The sequence below is a fragment of the Dipteris shenzhenensis genome, chromosome 25, assembly GCF_047967505.1.
Source record: "Dipteris shenzhenensis isolate YYH24624 ecotype China chromosome 25, Dip_SZ_1.0, whole genome shotgun sequence".
Taxonomy (NCBI): domain Eukaryota; kingdom Viridiplantae; phylum Streptophyta; class Polypodiopsida; order Gleicheniales; family Dipteridaceae; genus Dipteris; species Dipteris shenzhenensis.
Window position 1 is genome coordinate 5,012,979 of NC_141620.1, and position 25,090 is coordinate 5,038,068.

Below are 25,090 nucleotides of genomic sequence, written 5' to 3' on the forward strand. Positions count from 1 at the left end.
ATGTGGCATATGTATTTTACAAGGCTAAAAATATATTGGGATAAACCTAGGGGTCGTGTGATGATTGTGAATCCCTTTTTGGCTAGAAATGGGCCACGTGCATTACAAATAGTAGAAATTCTAATATAGGATCACCCTTTGAATTATAGGGCTAAGTTTAATGTTTTCTTTAAAATATGTCTACCCTTAGCCATTTTATGCTTGTATTAGGAGATTTCCATAGTTGCAAACTTTTCCATAGTATGGATTTTGGCTCAAAAATATGGATGATTATTTTTCCTACTTAATTCAGGGAGTTTTTGAAGTAGAACGTTAGTTTGTCATCTCTCGTTTGTAACATAGAAAATATTTATTAAGTTATGTGGATTTCTTTGGATATGTGTTTATTTTCATGATTGATACCTTTATGCTTGTAGAGTTTCCTCACAATTCATTGAGCTATATGGTTTTCTTTGCATATGTGTTTCTTTTCATGATTGATACCTTTATTCTTGTGGCATTTCATCACATTTCATGGAGACATAAGGAATATCGAAAGCACGGGAACTATGGAGTTTTCACTGTATTATGAGGCTTGCATGACGTAAGATCCAAAGTCAAGAAGAAATCCATAATAGTGAAGATGATGGCAAGAGAGTAACATGTAAGAGAATCTCATGGCAAGGATGTTTGCATCTAATTGATGCCCATACCAAGGAGGTGCTATGAGGCCTCAGCTCAATGCATGCTATTTTGTTTCAATGTTTTGTTGTTATCACATTCTTTGCCATTTTGTCACTCTAATATTAATATTGGACCTCTTTGAGAGGAAAATATGTATGGGAAATCAATTCATTTTTGGAAAAATTCTATATGAGAAAGTTTTTAACTTTTCAATAGGCTAAATACATTGCACTTTTCATGGCTCAATTGCTTAGATAAGGAAATAATGGTCAAAAGATCATGGAAAAATAGGCTTTTTTTTTTTTGGAGTTCTGTGTTGAATTTTAAATTATAGATTTGAAAACCAGAATGGAAATTTGTGGAAGATTGAGATGGACAAAAGTTATATAGAGTCAAGATGGTTTGAAGTCATTTTATGAATTTTGTGCAATTTGGGAGATGCACGTCCATAAAGCAAACTAATTTTGAAAGATTGAGATAGAAAAAAGCTAGTTGAGAGACAATTCAAAGTCATCTTATGGATTATTTCCACATTTTGCGCCATTTGCGAGATACAAGTCCCTAAAGCAGACTGATTTTCTCATGGCTTTTTTTTTTCACACACTTGCTAAATCAAGACCATGGGTCTATTTTGAAAAAACTAGTCTAGATTGGGAAAAGTGGATTCAAATTTGAGTCTTTGAGGAGAATAGTTCCCTCTACATAGATTTTTGAGAAAAATCTTGCGTGGATTTTGAGGCAAATCGAAAGAGATTTAGATTGAAGAGCCTGATTGAAATTAAGATTATGATTCTAGATGAAAATTTTGAGATTAAGATTGACCCTAAGATTCACTAGATAAAATTAAGATTAAGATTGAGATAGCAAAGGTAAAGCACAAGGGAGGCACGGTAGTACTTCTCTCTTCCTAGGGGAAGTGTTTGCCTTATAAAGGAATCTTTTTAGAATCAATTCTTTTCCAAATTTTAGATTTTTATTTTATGTGAAATCTCAAATTGTGTGATTGGGCGCCAGGGTAGTGAGGCCCATGGCATAGAGAATGGCATGGCACAATCAAGAACACTATGCGCCATGGTAGTCAAGTCCATGGCAAAGAGAATGATGTTATGGTAAAGCCCATAGCAACAAAAATTTCAACGAAGTCAAGTCCACCATTGCAAGTAGGTGCAGAAGCCCATGGTATGAAAAAAGCCATGGTCTTGAGGCCCATGGCCAAGAGAATGCATCCTATGACAAGGAGAACGCCATATTTAGAGAAGCCTATTGTAAGGAGAGTGCCAAGAAATGAATTCCATGGCAACATGGTAGAGAGGCCCATGACAAGGGGTGGGCATGACCATGAAGGCCATTGTAGTAGAATGCCACCAAGTGCTTGGCAAGGAGATGCCACCATGGGCATCAAACAAAAATCATATGGACAAGGAACAAATGTGAGGGATAATTATGAGAAAGAATCTGTGATTACAGTAGGAGAATTGCAAACTGTCGACATAAATCTAGGAGACAAAGGATAGCTCAATGCAAAAGTCAAGGAGGTATAATCATAAACTATGTTATTCAATGCAAAATATGTAGTGGAGTACAAGAAGGCTAACATGAAACTGTAAAGCGTTGATCTTTATCTACACTAACAACAAAGCTTAGCATAGTCACATAATAGTACGAATCATTTGAATTAAAATCTTATTTACAAGGAGCACAAGTTTGCCACATCAACCTAAGGATCCTATTGCAAAAGTAATGGAAGATGTCAGGTTAGCCCACTCAATCAGGAGCTTTTGGCATTGAGGTGCACTTTTCAGAGCCTCTTGTTGGATAATCCAATACATGTGTTGCATTAAATTAGCCCAAAAATACTTTGTGAGGTCAATATTTACATAGTAGTGTAAAGCTTAAGGGCCAAGAAAATCAGGGTGAGTAAATGAAGGAACATCCCAAAAGAAATAAAGAAACATCCTATGCTTTCTATTCCATTAGGTTTGGGATAAAACCATTAGAGATTGCAATATTATTATTAGCACACAATAATTTATTGTTGTTCAAACCTTCGTCCGATACTTTTTACATAAGCTACTAAACATTTTCCTTTGTAAAACATACCATACTTTCAAGATGAATTATTGAACTTCTTAGCAATAGCTCCAACCATATGTTTGAATGTCACATAGTAGTTTTAGTATTGATAAAAGAAGTATCAATGCTAGCACTTTGTATGAGATGCTCATATGTGAATGAAAGCAATTCTATGGAGCACTACTTCCAATCATTGAATCTATTATATTTCCATTAAACTTTCCATGTGTAGATAAAAAGTTTATGGAATTATTAGCTTTCATAGGGTCCCATTCTAAAGATGCAACTCATTCAAGCGCATTCATCTAAATAGAAAAACGCCAAACTACCTTTAACACTGAAACTCGCACTAGTAATCGCACCAGTTTTGAGGGCACCTGATTGGAATTTAACATTCCATGTCCTTATTACACTTTGCCATAGTGTGTGTTTGTGCAACCAAGCAAGTATAACTTGGACTACTTGATCTATTTTGCAAATCGCCAATTTAATGACACGAAAATGAACTATACAACCACAGAAAGAGAAGGACTTGCAATGGTTTACATTGTTAAGACAATTTTCATCAATGAGAGATGAGGTCACCTAGAATTGCTTCCTAGACCTAGTGGTAGCAGCACCCATGTGACCCTGGTCTCCTTGCCGGTCTGCAGAGTTCACTAGAGATGAAAGATTAACCTAATGCTTGCGCCCTCTGGCCTGTGGTGGTGATTGCATATCTAGAAAAGTGCAATCAAAAAACTCAAAAGAGACTTTACAATCAACTAGGACAATAGAGGCAACATGTTAAACCCCATCGTGTAAATCAAGGAAAAATGCAATATCCTGGGTACAGATTTAAAGAAAGACATGTGAAACTTTGGCTCTAGGTCTATTGCTAGTAACCTATCATCTCGAACTTCTACCACTTGGAGCATAGATGTCAATATCATCCTATTGAGATATAGAAGAGAGTTGTCACTTTTCTTTTGGGGTGTTTTGGGTAGAGTTCGAAAATACGGCACGTATCTTAGGACCCCAAAATCGCAATCCTCATGGAAGTCCTAGAAATCGGATGAAGAGCAAAATGAAAATTTTTTCTTCTTCCACATCGTCAAACCCCAAAGGAAACAAGATGGGGATCCCACTAAGGCCCTGCAATGCAATTCCACACAAATTGCAGAACAAGCAAACAAACAACCAAGGAATCGAAATGAACGAAGCAATACCTTCTGCAGTGCTTTCTGAAGACAAGGAGAATGCACACAAAAGCAAGAGGGACGAAATAAATCTAGCCAAAACAAAGGCAAACAAACGATCGAAAGGAAAAATTCTTCGCTTACGATGCAAAAAGACGAAGAATGATGATATTCAAGCAAAATCAATCGATGGATGAAGCGACGAAAAAACTTACGGATTGATTCAAGGAATGCTGCATCGAGGAGGTTGACGGAGATCAGGAGATCCAATGACGGATGGAAACCCTAACGACATAGACCCAAATCAATGAAAACTAAGAACTAAGCTGATCTCTAGCCCTTCCTCTTTCATCTTCTTGACGGCTTCTAGGCCCGTTTGTGCATTGTGAGTTGTCAAAACCATGGTATAAGTCCCTCCTTGCAAGCATCTCCATAGTGGCAAAGGCATTTCCTTTGTTGTTCCTGTTACTACAGCAACCGTGTCTTTGGTCCACCACCTGATTAGGAACAACAGTACACCATTGATTGAAGTTTTCTTTAGTGCTACTAACCTCTCCTCACAACTTTGAGAACGCTTCAAACTCTCTCGATTGAAGTTTTTTTTAGTGCTACTAAACTCTCCTCACAACTTTGAGAACGCTTCAAACTCTCTCAATATATTTCACCAAATACCATGCAATTAGTAGCTATAGAACATCATCCATGACTACAAGCGTGCAAAAATAATCAAGCTACATCTATTCCTTCTATATGCACAATGTGCAGTTCTCTCTCCTAATCAAAAGAAATGACTGCCAACCCAAATCTGTTTGCACGAAATACTCATACGCATAACGGAATTTCAAAATTCCTTTGTGGATTGATTGACAGAGAAAAGAGTACGAACATTGTCTTGGAGTTGCAGACACCATTGTAAGTAGTCAAAGTTGACCAATACCAAAGAAATCCCCATTTTCCCAACCCAAGCCCAAAAACTCCACTCTTTCCTAAGATCCTTGCAGGGCCAACAAATGAAGAAGCCAACTGATGCTTGCAAACTTGTGGTTACAAATCAACTAGGTTGCGGACTACTTCAGGAAGCAACTAGAGGAAAATGTGCCTTACTCTCGAAGATGCTTTTGTTGTTGATCAATGGCTACAAGTCTCCGAATATACATATTATGTTGCTTTGAGCCACGGGGATTATTATTGTAGAGACCTATGATTCAGTCGTTGCCTTAGCTTCAATGTCAAGAATATCGTTTGTATTTTGAACACCAAATTCAAATCAAAGCGACGGAATGGCGAAAACTCTAGAGTCCACGCCATCATTGTCTATCGATCAACAATTTAATCCGATCGTTCATTCCTTTCCTTGTGCATAGGTACACGGGCATTCTTCCTCTCTCATCACCATTTACCGACAACCCGAATTGAGGAGATTTGGATAGACGAGTGTTCAAAGGAATATCTTGACTATATGTCGATTCCAAAACTAAGTGTTTAATTTCTAGCTTTCCCTTCGTCTCTCTCATCCTTCTTTCTCTCAAAATTGAAGCAGCACTTCCAAATTTGTACCTCATTTTCCTCGATCGGGCTTCCTCTACTTCTGCTCTTTGATTTGAGCTGTTGTTGCATCACCTACTACTTCCGTTAAATGCAAGAATCAAGGAGTTTAGAGAAAAGGCTATGTAGGAAACTTGCTACTAATAGGTACGCTATGAGACTAATGAAAATCATTCATAAGACTTGCCCAAGATCCAAAATAGAAAAAAAGAAGATAAATTAGATGCACACCATGGAAAAGAGGACGAAAAGCTCGCTATGTGTGTGTGTGTGTGTGCGCGCGCGCGCGAAAAACAAGACAACCCCTTTTGCATAATGAAGCGATAAAAGAGTAAGTGAAAAGGATGGAAAGAGAACATTATGGAATTAAAGAAGAGCTTGAGTATGTAGGTAAAGCACTCACAATTGCATAAAAAGTATATAAGAGCTTTCATAAGAAATGACAATAATATTTTTCAAAAACCATTTTTGCAAAAGAATGGAAGCTTGGTGAAGTCTTGATAAGCATCTCTTTTATTGAAGAGGAGAGTCTGCATACCTATCACCATCCAACCCAAAAAACAATAAGAACCAGCTTTAGCTTTAGTTGGGAAGACAGGTGTCATAAATACTCCTCCCTTGTTATCGGGGTCACAATAAAAACTTAACGCTTAGCCTCGGACTAATAAAGGAGGTGAGAAAAGGTCAATGTGAAGTTTTCAATAAATTACCATTAGGAAAAATACAAGGAGTTAATGCAAAAATGAGTTCCATCTGATCATTTTTCTACTAATAGAAGAGCACTTCAAAAAAATTTCAATGCATAGCACATGGAAAATTTAAAGGAAAATTAAGAGGAGGAATTAGTTGAGAAAGGTTAGGGTTAGAACTCAAGGTAGATTATAAAGGGATCTTAGAAAAAAACTAGGAGGGAGAGGGGGTTAGAGACAAAAAGAAAGGAGGGGGAGGTAATATATAAAGGGTTTTAAGAAATTAATGAAAAGAAAGGGACCAGGAAGGGTGGGGCAAGTGACTTCAATGCATGGAGAGCTAAGAGAGAGAGAGAGAGAGAGAGAGAGAGAGAGAATACATGAAGAAAGAGGGGGGACTCATAAATGAAGAGAAAGGAGAAGGGGGACCTGCAAGTCCATCTGAAGAAAGGCAGAGTACATTGATGGCAACGCCCGGATCGTGCAAAACCGTAGGTATGGTGCGCGTACGCGTCTGTATGGTGGTGCCGATTTGCAATTAACCTTTCAGAGGCAACATAGTACTAGATAGTAGACTCACACGACAATGAGTGCAACGTTTGACCAGTGCAATATGCACGTGCGCGTGCGTGCGCGCGCGAGAGAGAGAGAGAGAGAGGGAGAGAGAGAGAGAGAGAGAGAGAGAGGACTTCAAGGGACTAAAATAGCAAGAGAAACTTGGACCAATCATAAAAGGACAACAAATAAACCTCGAAAATTACCAAATTTTCCCTTTGCTAGTGAAACGATCACTCTACTAAAGCCTACCCCCAAAAATAGAAAGTTCCTCTAGAGGAAAGTTGCTGTATAGGAAAAACTCCTATAGGAAAGTCCTTGGATAGGAAAATTACTATATAGGAAAAGCTCCTATATCAAAAATACCACTAATCACCCAACTAACCCTCGACCAACCCTAGGGGTTCCACTAACTAGTCAAACTTGACCAATAGCAAAGAAATCCCCATTTTCCCAACCCAAGCCCAAAAGCTCCACCCTTTCCTAAGACCCTTGCAGGCCAAAAAAGAAAAATCCCTTAAGAGTTAGGGGCTAGAGGGCTATCCCCTAGCACTACTCAGGCAACATTGAGAGAATCAAAAACCACATTAGAAAGCATCCTCCCAAAAGATGAACATCTATCAAATGCGTTGAAAGGTCTGGAAGGAATGTGCCAACAACCAATCTCTAGCCTAACTCTTAGAAGCATGGGAACCATGAATGTGTGCAAAGAGGGTCGTTGTACTCTCTCCTTCTACACCAATCTTGAGCTATTTCAACTCATTTTCAAAGAAATACATATTCTCATGGCTGGCGGCAGAGTGCAAGTATGACTGGCCGAATATGAAGCCGTCGCTCGCCAATCTAGAGATGAGAGTAGGAAGTTCCTTATGTGCTGCAAAGACTCCAGAGAGGCTAAAGGATCAAGATGAGGTGAGAGGGATGAAGAGAGGGATAAAGGACCAAGATAAGGCAGGAGGGATAGAGGGGGGGGTGGAAAGGAAAGGAGGTCGTACAGCCTTGAGGCAGGCAAGGGTAGGAGGCAAAAAGAGGCCGTACAGCTTGCACAGAATGCCATATAGGTCCTACACAGGAAATGGTGGGCGCGTTGAGAAAGGAGTTGGGTGTGAGGATGAGAGGAGGGGATGAGGCTGTATAGAGGGGGGTGGTGCAAGATGCAGAGAGAGAGTTATACAGGATAGTACAGCCTGCCGTACAGCCAAGGGTATGGCAATAGAGAGGTGGAAGGGCGGGCGGTAGGTAGAGGACATCAGGGGAGTGTATAGTGAGTGGAAGGAGTCTCCAAGGAAGCCAGTGCCTGTTTGAGTTCATGAGCCTCGCAATATTGACATCAAGTTGAGTATTCCCAATTCTCATGGGGTTTGGGTTCCGTTCCATTTATAAACAAGTGATTAGCAGCTCAAATAAGGTGTGAGAATTCATTTCTATCAGGGGGAAGAAAGAAGTCGCCTAAAAACGTGGGAAAAGAAATAAACTCTATTAATACCGGATACCAGTCTGCAATATCTTACAAAAATGCAAAGACAATTATCTTGGAGGAAAATCAAGGCCATCGTCCTGCACAAATAAATCTCCCAATTTAAAACTTCTGGAGGCCTCAACTTCATGAGGTACAGGATCACCACATTGCTGTAGCTTCTGCGTCCTTCGCGGCGACCTTACTGTCCTGGGGCCTGTTTCCACACATCGCCTTGGTGGCGATGCGGACACCCCAGCTCACTCACAGCCACATTGCAATTTCAAATTGTCTCCAAAATCTTCACAACAGCACGTATATTTGAGAAGGGACAAGCTGTAATTTAAAATTAGGACAACAAGAGGGCCCATAGAAAAAAATGGCGAGTTAAGAAAAACGAGCATCAAATTGGATATTGAAAATTGCCAGCTCCCATAAACAAGATTATATTTGTAGATATGCCAACCATGAGAATTTCAGCTATTTGCATCCTTGTTCCTGCTTTTAAGAGATTCCTGTATTCTCAATACCATGAGCTGTAGATCTTCAATGTATAAACCATTCATTAGTTTTAGTTTTATGTGCTTCCAAACACAACACAAAGTCCATGATGTGCCTTTCTGAATCAATAGAGATTTTAGAGTCTGTGATTGTTTTCAAATGAGGTACTACTACAGAGTATAATAAACAGTCATCAAGATATCAAAATTATAACTGATAGGCACAAAAAACACGTAATGATGCCTTAGCATCCTGAGCTTCTCTGCCAGCAGCCTTGATGCTAAAATGCACTTGGGGACTCAAGGTACAGATACTGCAAAACATGAAGACAACCACAATTTAGTTCAGGGTCAGACACACCAGGAAGATAAAGGCCACATCACACATGCATATCCTCATTAGACCCTGCTTTATCTGCCATACACACTGACCACTGCCTATTCGACAGTTGGTCAGGATCAGACGGAATATAATCTTGAAGGAAGAGAGAAGTACTATCACACGTGCATATCCTCATTAGAACCTGCTTTATGTCCCTTACACACTGACCAATGCATATTCATCCTTTTTCTCTTGCAATTTTCTAGGGCCCTATCTGAATCTTCTCTATAATAAAGGCCAGATTTTTGCTAGATTGGTTTGGACCTACAGAGGGCTAAAAACGATTAGAGAAGAGGGAACTCTCTAGATCCACCTCCCACTGATTGTATAGAATATTTTGATGGGATGCCTCTACTCAAGTTCAAGCTTGCAAACAGCCAAGCACTAACAACCTTGCTCTGGGAACCTTGATAGAGCATGATGATACTACATCTGTACTCGTGGGGTTCTAGAGTCACTCATGAACGGGGATTTTACAATAGATGCACATGACTAGCAGCATGCAAGAGGTACCATGAGGGCAAAAAACAAAACCCCCCCTAATGGTTATCTCCCCTGCATGTACAAACACAAGTCTGCAGGAGGTACCAAGGGGACAACACATACTCACATGGTCTACATCATAGGTGACCAGAGGTGAGGACAAAGAACTCACAATTTATTACAATCATTTTGGAGGACTGTTCAGGCAGAGTACCTTGACAACTAGGGGAGATACAAGTGGAGCTCAAAAAAACATACTCATCATCTCCTGGATGATGTGGGCTTGACAAGAAGCCTCTTCTTGTAGCAAAGAAAAATATCCATGTCAAGGCAAGGTCTTACCATATGGGCAGCTTTACTAGCAAGCCAAGCTAATATGATGAGAGTTTTGAGAAGCTGAAGATCATGGTTTAGATTGCTGTCGTTTCCAAAGATCGAGTCCTTTCCATCTTCCCTCTTGGCATACGACAGTCCTAATCTCGACTTCCCTTCCGTAAGTATACCCACTCCCGAATTCGTATCAGGACCAGAGAAGCCACCCATCACCGGTGCTAGTGGCGGTCCTATCAGCAACCCGTCTGCCCCAAACTGAGGGCCTCCTCTAGCATAATCGAACAACACAGCTCCGCTGCCTCCCACTTTTTTCAACATCATTGGGTCCGATCCGTTGTCAGCAGCCTAGTAGAAAAGGAATCCCTCAAATGTGTCATAGTAGTTGTCTGTACTTCTGTAACCCTCTGGATTAAAGGCTCCAAACCTGACTCCCTTCTCAGTGATGCCCACAATCACGCAAGGACCCTTAAAGTCACATTTCTCGTGAAATGTTGCAGCACTGAAGCCATCGATAGACGCCTTGTAGCAGCATTTCAATTCTCGACCGGCTAAGAAAGTGTATGCTAGGAGAGCATCGGAAAATGGAACAGCGATGTCGAGGTAGGGAGAAGCTTGAGGGAGTTGGTCTTGTGGTTGCTGCTGCTGCTTTTTACCGAAGAGGCCTCTGAAAAGGCAAGGAGGAGGAGGAGGAAGAGGAGGGGGGAGACGCCATAGCTGAGGGTCGCGAGGTCTGATGAGCAAAAGACGATGCAAAGAGTGAGAGTGAGCAACGGGAGAGAGGAGAAGATGATGATGAGGTGGTGGGATCAGGCTCAAGGAGGCTGGTACTGCTCTGATACCATGTTGGAAACGAGCAAGCTGAGCAAAATGAAGACAAGAAGATGGACACAAATGAAGAACTCTCTTAGAATGAAGAGAAATGAGGGCCATATGTAGGCTACCTCTACATCCATACTGACATCATAGATGACCTCATACCAAAGGCCACCAAGCTCCTAGAATCTCTCCCCTATCCTCTAGAAGCATCTAGCTCCACCTAACACACCTAACTGCCCCTCTAGCACACAAATAGGATCACAAGTGTGCCTATGGAGAGGCAGGACATTGACAAACCCCAACAAAAATGTACTTGACAGATTTATCATCCAATTTGCCTCTCATCTGCTGAGGCACATGTGCAAAGGCTAAGCATCCAAACACCCGAAAGTAGTCCAATTTGGGTTTCCTGTCGTACCATGCCTCAAAAATGAGTAATGGTCTTTGAAGCTTTTGTGGGGCATCTGTTCAGAACATGAGCAGCACACATGATTGCCTCCATTCAAAACTTGTGTGGCAACAACTTTGATTTGATCATGCACCTGGCCAACTCCATCAGAGAGACCTATTCTTTCTCTCAGCAACACCACGTTACTGAGGTGTATATGGTATTGAGCACTGATGCTTAATGCCTTTCTCATTCAAGTAAGCTTTAAAGCATCAGACATATATAACCCCCCTTTATCTGTATGGAGGGTTTGCACTTTGCAACTATTTCACTTTCAACCCTTGCAAAAATTGTTGAAAACACATGAATACCTCAGATTTTTCTTCTAAGCAATACACCCAAACGAATCTGGAGTAATCATTAATAAAGGTCCCAAAATAAAGATCCCTGCCAAGTGATAGTGTCCTCATGGGATCACACACATCACTGTGAATGAGCTGTAGTTTCCTATCAGCTTTGACTGATCTATCCTAGGGGAAAGCATTCCGATGCATTTTTCCAAAAATACATCCCTTACATGTCTGGGAGGTGATTCTAGCAAAGGCATATTTAGTACCATTTTTTCTCCCTCATAGCTATAAACTTGCATGGTTTACATGCCCAAATCTAGCATGCCATAACTCTGCCTCTTTCAAAGCAGAAGTAGAGATGGTTGCCAAACAAGTATTATGCTTGTTGCTGTCAAATCTGTCTAGCCGGTATAACCCCTAGTACCAGTGCCAATACCATCTTATAATCCATTTCATGGTCCATGACTATACACCTGTCATCGTCAAAAGTGACGGGCATAATCTCGTTTACATAAAGAGGGAACTGAAAGAAGATTCTTCTTAATCCTTGGTACATAAAGTACATCTAGAAGACACAAGGTTCATCAACTAATGATGGCATTATATCCTCTGATGGGATAAGAAGAATTGTTGGCACTTGCTTTTGGATTAATGACCAGGACACTCTAGATTAGGGAGCTGATTTTGGTTTCACGTGGATTCATAGGGGTGGTTCTGTAAGATAGTTGGCTGCCAGGTCAGTGTGGGCATCTCTCCTACAGGTTGGTGCAGCAGAGCAGGGGTCGGTGCAGGCAGTCGGCCATTTCAGGGGCCCAAGGGGGCCTATAAAAGGTAGCCCCTTGGTCCCTCGTTTCTCATCCACCTTTGGGCCTTCAGTGCTCAGCTCAGCAGCCAGGACTCGCAGCAGACCAGCAGGGTAGCCTTGGATCATGTAAGAACTCTTCTGAGATCAATATAGTTACAACTTTATTTTTGCTCAAAAGAATATGTACTCATGAATGTAGATTATTCCATAGGTTCATGCCATTTAGCTTGATTTGTTTTAAAATTCCTATTTTCCAGACCAAAACTATGAGTCTTAAAAAAAGAGGGACTTGGGATGGCACCACTTTTGTTTATATTAGCTTAAACACAATTTTATGTACAAATGACTAGCAAAGAAACATGATTTCCTCAATCTGTTATATGAAAAGACGAGATTCCTTGTATAATATGCCTTTAGATACTTGTTTTAAAATGAGAAGGATAATGTATCCCTTTCTAACAGAGTTTGCATGCAAAGAATTTCTCTAAATTGGGCAACAGGTGGAGAGCAACAGCCTCAACAGCCACTTTGAAATAGGAGGATGGGCCAGATACCCGTACTTTCAGGGTAGCACCAACTCAGGCAACGGACATCATCTTGGGAGCCTGATGGTGGCACCAGTTCCAAGTTCGTCCGGACTATCAAAACTAGGGTTTGGACCTCCAAATTCCAGATCACGAGGATAAGTTCATCACTTGGCTAAAGAACAATTTGCCTTGCTCTTTGATTTCCGCAATCCAAATGGCACACGAGATCCGCACGGGAGGAGAGACATACATAGTCTACGTCAAGGCGACCAGTACAGAAGTTCCAGCCAAGACCCCCGAGCAAGAAGCTTTGCTTCAACAATACCAGGACATTTTCCTCACATCAAGCCTTCCTCCAACCTTACCACCGAGTCGTCCAGAGGGCATCGTATTGAGCTATTGCCTAGATCATCACCCCCCAATATGCATCCTTTACCAAGACGATGGAGGAGCTTGAGCTGCAAATAGAGGAGTTGTTACGCAATGGCTTCATCCACCCCCCTAATTCACCATATGCAGCTCTGATCCTTTTCGTCAAGAAGAAGAAAAACTCAGCTTGGATGTGTGTGGATTACCGCGCACTGAACAAGCTGACCATCAAGAGCAAGTTCCCCATGCCAAGGATCGACTACATCTGGGAGCGCCTGAACAGAGCCAAGATGTTCTCAAAGATTGATCTGAAGAGTGGGTACCACTAGATCCGGATTCATGAGCCGGATATCCAGACGACGGCCTTCCGCACAAATAAAGCCCAGCATGAGTTCGTGGTGATGCCCTTAGGTCTCACAAGGGCACCCGCATCCTTCAATCATATGATGCTCCGGATCTTCAAACCTTTGATCGGTAAGAGTGTCTTTGTGTTTCTAGACGACATTCTGATATTCTCAAAGAATCCAGCGCAGTATGTGAAGCACGTTCAGCAAGTTCTTCAACTTATGAAGGACAACCAGTCGTACATCAACGCTAAGAAAAGCAGTTTATTCTTGGAAGAGGTACATTACTTGGGGTACATCATCACTCTGACAGGTGTTCACCTAGACCCAGCCAAGGTGAAAGATATAGTGAAGTGGGAGGTGCCTACCATAGCTCAAGAGGTTCGGACGTTTATGGGCATTTGCGAGGCATACAAGAAACATATCAAGGACTTCTTTAAGACTGCAGTTCCCATCACTGACCTTTTACACGGAGTAAAAGCCAAAAAGCAGCCTATCACCTTTACTCTAGCAGCTCTTTTAGCTTTCGAATTGCTGAAGGAGATAGTCACCACAGCCCATGCCTAGCATTGGCACAATGGGATCAACCATGTACGGACCGATGCCAACGATTAAGCGTGGAGCAATGGTCACCCAATCGCATTCGAGGGACGCAAGTTGATTCCAACAGAGACTAGATACTCAGCCTATGACAAGGAGTTATGTGTAGTTATCCATGCCCTCAAGACATGGAAACATTTTCTCTATGGTCAGGATTTCACAGTCTGCACAGATCATCAGGCCTTGCGATGGCTTCAAATCATGCCCTTTGCTCAGTGGTCCGTTCGCCAAACCAAATGGAGCCAGACTTTCTAGCAGTTTGGCGGCATGATCGAGTATCAGACAGGATCAGAGAATGTTGTGGCAGATGCTCTTAGTAGACGAGGAATGGTCACCTCTATTTCCATAGTATAAGAGACCTCTATCGCAAAGATGCACAACCAGTACCATACAGCTTCACATTTTCAAACGCCTTGGTACAAAGTCATGTTGGACGCACGCCCATGCAATTGTGCTATACGTGACGGGTGGTGGTTCTTCAAAGGACGCCTTTGTGTGTTGCCCCCATACCGTGCTACCATCCTGTATGATATGCACTTCACTAGCAGGCAGACACAGAGCAGTTGCATGCATTCTAGAGAGCAAATTTTTCTGGCCTCATTTACACAATGGTGTTCATTAGTATGTATCTCAATTGCCACATGTGCCAGCAAGTGAAGGTATCCCACGAGAAGCTACCAAGATTACTCCAACCCCTGATCAGCCTTTTGAGCAGCTTAGCTACGGACCTTCCACCAGCTATTGATACCAGGAACACCATGTGCCTGACCATTGTGGACAAGTTTAGCAAGTTTGTCATGCTTATTCCATACAAAGATGCATAGGACACAGCTCATCTTTTTCTCAGATGGCGGGATGTGTGGCATGCCCCATATCATTGTACCCAACAAGGATTCTAAACTCACAAGTCCTTTTTGAGAGCCCTATTCGACAACTTTGGTACCAAACTCAGTTTCTCCAGCAGTTTTCATCCGCAATCGCATGGCAAGACACAAGTCTATGACCAGTCATCATTGAAGTGCGATGTTGCAAATGCTCAGTCCCACTAGGAACAGTGTTTACCCCTAGTTCAAGGGATCCTGAACAACACCCATTCTTTCAGTGTGGGTCGGACTCCCTATGAAGCAGCCTTCACCAAGAAATTCAAATCCCTTTTCACCAAGACAACCGATAAGGTAGACGAGGCCGATAGTATCACAGAGATCTATGGGCACATCATGGAGTCAATAAAGGACACCATTGCCAAAGCCCAGGAGACCTACCGAACGCAAGCCAACAAGCACAAGCGTGATGTGAGTTACAAGGAAGGGCAATGGGTCTATCTTCAGATCATGAAAGAGAGGGGCACAAAGGCCACATGTGCGACAGAGAACCCCCTTCTACAGTTGTAGTTGACTTTTTTCTATGATCATGATTCTGTTAGCATAGATTAGTACTCAGCAAGGGTCCTAGCGTACCCTTTGCTTCAGCCCACTGAGGCTTGTATGAGTTCGATTTTCTGTGTACTTTGTCCCATAGGCCCGTGAGGCCTCCCATGGACATTAATCTCTCTCTCTCTCTCTCTCTCTCTCTCCCCCCTTCAAAACTTGTACCTCAAAGAACCACGCTCTCCCTATCTCCCACCTCCCTCTCTTTTCAAATTTGTGTTTGAGTGCTCTCTCTCTCTCTCTCTCTCTCTCTCTCTCTCTCTCTCTCTCTCTCTCTCTCTCTCACACACACACACACACACGCAGGTCTCCTCTCCAGTAGCCTCACCACTGGCCCCACCGGACATGGCTCCACAATACTTTCCCCTCCTATCACCTCTACCTCTCAGTCAGCCACCCTTCATCACCTCGTCCGACCTCGCTACTCCTACATACCACTCCCTCGCCCAGATCATGATGTCCCCACCCTCAGTACAACCTCAGCAACCCACCTTCATTCCAACCCCTCTCGAGATCCAGTTCCCACCTGGACCAAGACATCTTAGGCCCCCACCAGATGCTTGGGACTCCCTATTGGCTGAGATACACAACATCCGGCCCCGTCAGGCAAAGCTGACACATTACACTCAGGATCAGGTCCGATACACCCAGGAGCAGGCCCGTATTATACACGAGCAGGGCACCCTTATCCAGGGACTCAGGCACGACATCACACAGCTTCGAGAGGAGCTCGGGACCCTCATAGCAGCGCCTGGAGGGACCCCAGTCACAAAGATGGAGGCACAGATAGCCATGATACAATCGGCTATAGCAGAGACGACTAGATGGGTGGACGTGGCGAAACGGGAGCCCGCAAAGGCAACTGTTTCAGCCGCCAAACAGGAGTAGCAGCAGAGGGCTTCGAAGGCCCTCAACATCCGGATACGAGGGATCACGCGAGACAGCACCAACACCACTATGACGGCCATGGAGGAGGCGATCACCTTTGTGACCACCACCATGGGGGTCCCCGACCATGGCATAGAGGGAGCATGGCGTGTTTCTCTCCCAACCGAGAGCAGCCCCTAGTCATTCGCTTCAGAGATTCACATGCTCAACTAGCAACACTCCGACGTCGAGCTGCTCTACGAGAGCACCCCACCTTGTCCATGGACGAGGATTTGACAACACTACAAATTGAGGAGCGACGAGTTCTTCTGTAGCAACAGGATGTTGCCCGCAAGGAGGGGAAATGGGCCACGGTCCGAGATAGTAGGTTGTTGACCGGCACCCATCAAGCTCCCACCCATTCCCCCTAGGGGAACGGGGCCTATGAGACTCAGGTCATTTGGAACTGTAATAGTACCTTATGGTCAAACCCAAGGAACTTCTCGGAGTCTTATACACGACGAGACATGGTCTTTTACACGGAGACACACCAGCGCCCAGAGCGTCCACTACCAATAGTCAGTGGCTACACATGGGAGTCAGCCTTCAGGGATGAGACGAGGGATACAGGAGGAGTCCGAGGATCAGGCAGGGTCACAGTATTGTATAGAGCTTCCCTCGCTGGAGCCATCTCCATTGAGAGGAAGGACGCACACTCCCGATTCATGTGGATTCGGATCCGACGCACAGACACCCATGACCTTTTCATAGCAATATGCTACTTCCCGCCAGACACATCCCACTTCGCCAAAGTGGCACGAGAGGAGGGTGAGACATCGCCATATGCACCCTTACATCAAGATATCCCAGACCTTTCAGCCCGCCGGAAAGTTCTCCTTATTGGGGACCTCAACGCCAAGACGAGCACGGGCCAGGCACCACTCCTGGACTTCCGAGATGACTCTATCATGCTACCAGACATGGACCTAGACGGAGCAGGTATGACCAGGACCTCATCAGACCCACATGGGCCTGTTACACCATATGGACACGCGCTCCTTGATCTAGGCAGGATGCATGATCTCATTGTTGGAATATGGAAGCAAGAACTAGAAACTAGAAAACTAGAAGTGAAATAATAACAAGATTGAAAGACAAGAAGTACCTTGAGAAGAGTGTAGACAAGACACAAGCTAGATAGATAGATTGCAATGATGTGACCCATGAATATATGGGCCAAAGTACAAGACATAAAGCAAGAGTGCTTATGGGATAATTGTAGAGGTGCCACATGGCACACACTCAAGACACAAAGACTAGACTAGACTTAGACAAATGTAGACTAGGGAAATAGTACACTTAGTGTGCACTTATCTCCAACACCCTCCTCAAGTGGACACTAGGAGTAAGACAGAAAGACAAGACAAGAAGACAGACATAAAGACTGATAGACTGAGAGACAAGATAGAAGACATGACAGACAAAGATCCTGAGACACCCCTCCTCGGGTGATATCCTCATATGGGTCCACAAGGGTAGGGACAAGATGGATCTAAAACAAAACACAGTCAAATTGATAGACAAATAGACAGACAAGACTAGATAGACAGAAGACTGACTGTAGACAAACAGAAAGACCAAGACACTAGAACCCCTTGACCTACATCATCGGTGGTCAAAGTGGTAGACAAGAAATAGAAGTAATCAGAAAGCCCACTTCTCATCATATGAGGAAGGAACAGCATGATCTGCTGATGGAGATGTTGCAGCAACATGAGCTGCGGTAGATGCAGGGGCTGATGTAGAGGGTTTGGAGTAGCAGTCCTTCTCCCGGTGATTGTCACGGCCACAAATGGTGCATGGATGAGCCTTGAAACAGTCCTTCTCCATATGATTAGTTTTGCCACAATGGGTGCAAGGCTTTCTTACCTTAGAACTTTCTTTCTTTGCTAAAAATGCAGTGTCAGTTACCTTTCGTTGTTGAGTTCTTTCTTCCTCTTGGAGAGCATTGATGATACCTTCAAGAGAAGGATTATTGTGATACTTGAAGGTAGTGACAAGAGTAGCATAGGTGTCAGGTAAGCTTTTGAGAAGCACAGCAATAGCAATATCTTCGGAGATGGGGGACTTCACTGATGCAAGCTGAACCATAAGACTGCGAAGATGACATGAGAGGCTATAGTAGCTCCCTCCTGCATATGTACATCAAAGAATGAAATCATAAGTGCAATCTTAGAGTTTTTAGATCGGGGTCCAAAAAGAGTATCTAAAGTGATCCATGCTTGAGAAGCAGACTGTATGTAGGAGATGTGATGAATGTAATCATCTCCAAGACCGAGCAAGATGATAGCATAGGCTTTGTCGTTCTTGGCAGTGGGAACATTAGTGACAACTTGCTCAATGTCGGAATCTTCGGGAGCAGCACGGTGAATAACGTCCCAAAGACCTTTCATAAGATGGCACTTGATTTTGATTTGCCAAGTATGAAAGTTGGACCCATTGAATTTGTCAATAGACATGAGAGAATGAGAGGAAGATGCCATGTGGGAAGGTCTTACCTCTTGCTAAGATGCAAGGGCAGTGTCTATTCCCTTACAATATTGCAGAAATAAATGAAAGGAGAGATCCAAGAAGCCGGTTCTCTCACCACTTTGTCAAGGCCATAGCATGTGACAGCCCATCGAAGCAGGAGGAACCAGCAAAAAAGGGACTGTTCAGCAAACTGAAATAGGCAAAGCACAGTACCTTAATCCCAGGCAGAGGCAGAGGCGCAAAAAGGGGCGCAGTCCAGGAGGTCGAACAGATGGCGCAGATCTCCGTGAAGATGGCGCAGATCACGAACAGCAGCTGGAGAGGTGCGGCCTGTGCAGGTACAAACGTGCAGGTACGGATTCTGTACAGTCGTACGGACTGTACGGACAGTCTTGACTGTACTTTGAAATGTTTGTTCGTTGATGCAGGTGCAGGAGCGACAGCAGGAGCGGGAGCTACAGCAGGGACAGCAAGAGCAGGAGCTACAGCAGCGCCAGATCTGTGCAGATCTGACGCGCAGATCTGGCAGAGAGCGGAACTGCACAGCAGATCTGGCAGCGCAATGGCGTGCAGATCTGGCGCGTAGATCTGGCAGAGAGCTGGCGGGCATATCTGCAGCGGCAGCAGGAACGGCAGCAGCGTGGCAGAGAGATGGCGGGCAGATCTGCAGCAGCAGCAGGAACGGCAGCAGCGTGGAGAAGACGGGCAGAAGATGAAGATGGCGACCAGCTGAGCGAGGGAGAAATCTGAGAAGAGGCAGCTATGGCTACAGCAGACTGAGGGGAGAGAAGAGGGATCAACCTTGCTCTGATACCATATTGGAATATGGAAGCAAGAACTAGAAACTAGAAAACTAGAAGTGAAATAATAACAAGAATGAAAGACAAGAAGTACCTTGAGAAGAGTGTAGACAAGACACAAGCTAGATAGATAGATTGCAATGATGTGACCCATGAATATATGGGCCAAAGTACAAGACATAAAGCAAGAGTGCTTATGGGATAATTGTAGAGGTGCCACATGGCACACACTCAAGACACAAAGACTAGACTAGACTTAGACAAATGTAGACTAGGGAAATAGTACACTTAGTGTGCACTTATCTCCAACACTCATCATATACAACGGGCTTGACCTATGGCCCTCCTCAAGTGGTTTTACTTGCTTCCCACACGAGGGGGGCACTAGTGTAGTAGATTACATCATGGGATCCCCTACCTTCACCTCATGTATCACCAACTTCACCGTAGCACCACTCCCTCCAGGAGCTGATCACACATACCTATCCTTCACTATCGCCACCCCACGCTTAGCCACACCACACACACCACATAGGAAACACGACACCTACCATGACATACACTTTGATCACAACCTCTCACCGGCCTACTCTGGACACCTAAACAGACTCCTAACCTACATCGATCACATGCCACTCATAGAGGACCGGGCTGCCCTGATTAGTCGCACACTCCACGAGGATGCCCTCCAAATATTTCCCCACACCACACAGTCCACTAGACCACCACCTCTTGGTTCTATACCCTGCAACAATTGGTACAATGCGGAGTGCAAGGCTTATCGCCGACAGCTCCGACTTGAAACCAAATGTCACCTCCCAAACACACCAAACACGGTACGCAAGTACCGACGTCTCGTACGTCGGAAGAAGCAAGCATTTCTTCGTCGAAATGAGGAGGAGATGCTGCACATCTTGTACAGCAGCAACCTAAGGATTTTTTGCGGAGATTCCTTGAGCATAGGTCTCCATCACCCCTCACCGACACGAGAGTCTGGCACACGTATGCACACCATCTTTATGATGTCCCACACCAGCCCACTCCAGATCTCATACACACACCTCGCACCACCACTTGCATGTTGTTCACCAGAGGGGGAGTCAAGGACGCGACATTGAAACTGCACAATGGCCAAGCTAAGGATCACGAGGGGCTATGCACTGAGTTTATCACATATGGGATCGACACGTTAGCCCCGATCCTAGCAAAGCTATTCAATGACGTTGTTTGCCTTGGCTTCCCCCACACCTAGATACTCAATACCATCACCCCCATCCACAAGGCAGGGGATCCCATGGACCCGAATAACTACAGGACTATCATGATTGGACATGTGATGTCCAAGATCTATGCAGCTGTATTGGATGCGTCGGTCAGCCTGTTCGCAGAGATGAGAGGGCTCAGAGCAGAGGGTCAGGCTGGTTTCAGGCGAGACCATGGGACTATGGATCACATACTCACACTCAGGAGTGTCATTGAGGAGGCCAGATCACGTAAGGAGAGGGTATATTGCTGCTTTGTGGATTTCCGCAAAGCCTTTGACACAGTACCTCGAGCTCGTCTCATCACACGCCTACAAACACTGGGATTTGATCAGGAGATCATCTACGCAGTCATGGCACTGTATGAGAGTGTCTCAGACCGAGTTTGGACAGGCGCAAGTTGGACAGGTGAGATCTTGAGTACCATAAGAGTCAAACAGGGTTATCCCTTATCACCGATCCTGTTTGGCCTCTACATCGATGAGAGCTTGAGACTTTCATGGGGGCGTTCGGAGGGACCGGTTGCTCACTTGCCGGGATCATCATCAGGATTCTTCTTTATGCAAATAACGTGACACTCTTGTCGTCCACACACGAGGGGCTCTAGCGACACCTGGATGCACTGTAGGCTTTTGGTTTATCCCACGATTTAGAGGTCAACCTTGGCAAGACCAAGGTCATGATCTTTAACACCTCTGGAGTATACATGCAACGGAAGCAGTTTACTTTTACTTTCGGTGGGTCACCAGTTGAGATCGTATCCTCATACACTTACTTCGGGGTCATCTTCTCCGGCCTGATCTTCATGATGAGACCAACGATGCAGGCCAGACTGAGCAGGGGATACGCCTCACTAGCTCGGCTAGAGAGACAATGCTTCCACTCCCATTTCCACGACCCTCGGACCAAGGCTCTTCTCTTGGACTCCTTGGTCCTGTAAGAAAACAATACAACGTCTGTGCTCAACAGATAACAGGATCTCGTACGCAAGAGAGAAAACAGATAGTATGGAGAATCAAAAATTTGATTACTGTAAAACTAATACAATAGATGGCGCTGCCTCCCAACCGTGCGCTCCAGAATACGGAGGTTGGATGCTAAGGAATCAAGGTTGCTGTAGCCAGTGATGAAATGGGCTTCACGGGCTTGCTCTTATATAGCCACCACAAGTAGTCGATTAGAGCCAATTGGGTGACCGACCCAGTCCGCCCAAAACAGCCGACTGGGGGTCGGTCCCAAAATAGGCCACCGACCACACGATAGAACCGGTGCGCAAAATAGAGCAACCGACCTACGGTTTGCGTTCGGCCCAAAGCCATCCGGGATCATCTGAGGCTCCAAATGGGCCCCGCAACCCAAGAGTGGGCTGCCTCGGGAAATGCTCCGTCTACCCTCAGTGCGGTCAATCATGGAATGCCTTCCCGCACTTGCATGTAGCCTAGTTGGCGGTGTGCCAACTCTATCTGAAGCCGTCCAGCCATCAGGCCACACATGGCCCCCATCTGGTGTCCAAACCAGGACCTATCAGATAACCGAGCTACTCAAATGCCTTCTCCTCATATGGGGGGCTTACAAGTAAAGTTAGCTGGTTCCCGCGTAGTTACACGAGAGTGGAGCATTGATATCTAACAGGTCCGACCAGCCGGTATGTATGGCATCCCTTGTTGGGGGCCTGACATGTCAGAGATAGAGTGGACACGGGTGGAGCACCTGCAGATCCTCATGCTCTCACAGATGATCCGGGGGAAACCGTCTGTACCACATCACATCATTCAAGCCGAGTTTGGTGCTTCTCCACTCCAGCTAGATACAGCCTTTCAGACCATTATATATCTACACCGGGTTAGATCATATGGGGAATGCACATCAAGGAGACAGAGGTTGCCATGGTTGGCTCTCGATTCCTCCATGAGGTTGGCAGCACAGGGAGACGAGCGACGCTCGTATGCACGGACTCACAGATGGTTTCTGAGACTAGGGTTCCACATCGATAGGATACCTCCTTTTCAGTACAGTTTAGATGCCCCTCCAGTACTCCCACCCACCATCCCGATCGGGCCACACACCAACCAAGTCATTCGAGAGGATCTCCTGCAGCTACACACCTTGAAGACCTGGTTGGAGCCGAGGGAGCTTCCAGTGAAGCTGAGTTTCTACAGAGATTATTGTCTTCGTATTTCGGAGGAGGGATTCATCACACCACCGGGGTACACTGAGCTTCATATGCCTCACTCACTACGGATCTCCATCGGATAGTTTTGGGTATCATCACACCGCCTCCGCATAGAGAGCGGCAGAGCAGAGGGGATTCCTAGGGAGCATCGCTTATGCATATTGTGCGACTGCCAGGAGGTCGAGTTGGAGGAGCATTTTATTTTCAGGTACCAAGTGTACTACGAGATCCGAGGTCGCTACCACTGCCTCTTCAGAGACAGCTCCGGGCTCCTTTCCAGATTCCTCGCCTACCCAGATCAGAGATGCCTCGCGGCCTTCATTCACGAGAGGGTCTGACTCAGAGAGTACTTACTCAGGCGACAGGGCTTGGCCACATCATCAGACACCTCTCAGAGCAGGATCACAGAGTTCTTCCCATCGAGTGACATTGTTCGTCCAGTCTCTAGCCACAGACGTGACAGAGACTCCGACCCGACGACCGCAGCATGACACACGAGACATCGAGGGGACACACAGATCACACCTCTCAGAGCAGGATCACAGAGTTCTTCCCATCGAGTGACATTGTTCATCCAGTCTCTAGCCACAGACGTGACAGAGACTCCGACCCGACGACCGCAGCATGACACGAGACATCGAGGGGACACACAGATCACTCTGGGGGACCTCCCGTCATTGTTTGACCCGGGGTACATCCCACGAGAGTCACGGTGGCTCTGGTCTTGCGTCGAGCCTCGTCCAGGAGACCGAGACGCACGGCACCCCTTGACAGGCGCCAGTGTCCCATCACCGGCTATGCACTAACCAGGGCGACATGACATACGGAGGATTCCGCTCTGCTCGAGTCCTTTTCTTTTCATTGTTACATCCAGATGTATTTGATTATGTATGATCAGACTTAGGATTCAGCACGGGTGATGATGCTCGTTTTAGTAGCTCCACCCTTACTATGATTTGTATCAGGTTTTCTTTAAGTCTCATAGACTTATCGGTCTTTCGAAGACTCTAAAAGAATTTATTTCTTTCTTTCTTTCTCTTTGGGAGTTAGCTCATAAGAGGAAATTGAGGAGAGATAGCGGAGTACGAGGCTCTAGGGGAGTAGCTGTGCTTTTCAAATCACACCTAAGACCACTCATATATGTGGTACGGCTACTTTCCTTCAGACACGTCATCCTACACACTGAGGTCACCACAGAGGAACACAACACATGAGACGATACATGATGACATCACAAAGTTCTCCAGACAGGGAGACACCCTCCTTCTGAGGGGACTTCAATGCACAGACAGGAGATAGGCAGGTGGGCCTGCTAGACTTTGCATATGAGAGAGATCCCCACATAGTTCCAGAGTTAGATGCAGCTAAGCTCAGGATACTATGGCGCTCTGTAGATGCTCCACATGTGACAGCTTACCGGCAACATCTACGACAATCCAAGACCTGATAATCTATGATGGTCTTTAGAGATGGCCATCATTTGGAGGACTCACATGTTTCCCACATGGAAGTGGGACAAGTATAGTGTACTACCTACTAGGCCCATTAGCCTTTGTCTCGCGGATACACGACTTCGTTATATCCCCCCCACTCGGAACTAACCACTTATACATGGCCTACCATGTCTCTATTATTTTGCTAGCCACAAGGAGAGCCCCTCCCGCACCTACACTTATCCAGATCCATGCCCTCGACCCAGTGTATGTGAGTCACTTAGCCAGAGAGCTTCACGCCCCACTTGGAGATGACATAGACCTCGCCCGTGCCTCGGACACCCTTGTCTCAATAGCACAGGACATTGCCACCAAATCCTTTCCCACGACGCGATCCACACGATTCCAAGATGGGAAGATGCCTCAAAACCCTTGGCTCCACGACGAGTGCAGAGAGGCGAGAGCCCACCTCTCAAGGTTGCGGGCCTTGGGCCATCTGACGTCATCTCAGACGCAGCAAATCTTCTGACGATCGACACG

The 25,090-nt window shown here is 45.1% G+C and overlaps 1 pseudogene; it reads right to left on the reverse strand.

Annotated features, from left to right (window-relative positions):
- Positions 1–10,787, reverse strand: part of LOC147885345 (uncharacterized) — a 52,106-nt pseudogene extending 41,319 nt beyond the window's left edge.
- Between the last annotated feature and the right edge of the window lie 14,303 nt (positions 10,788–25,090).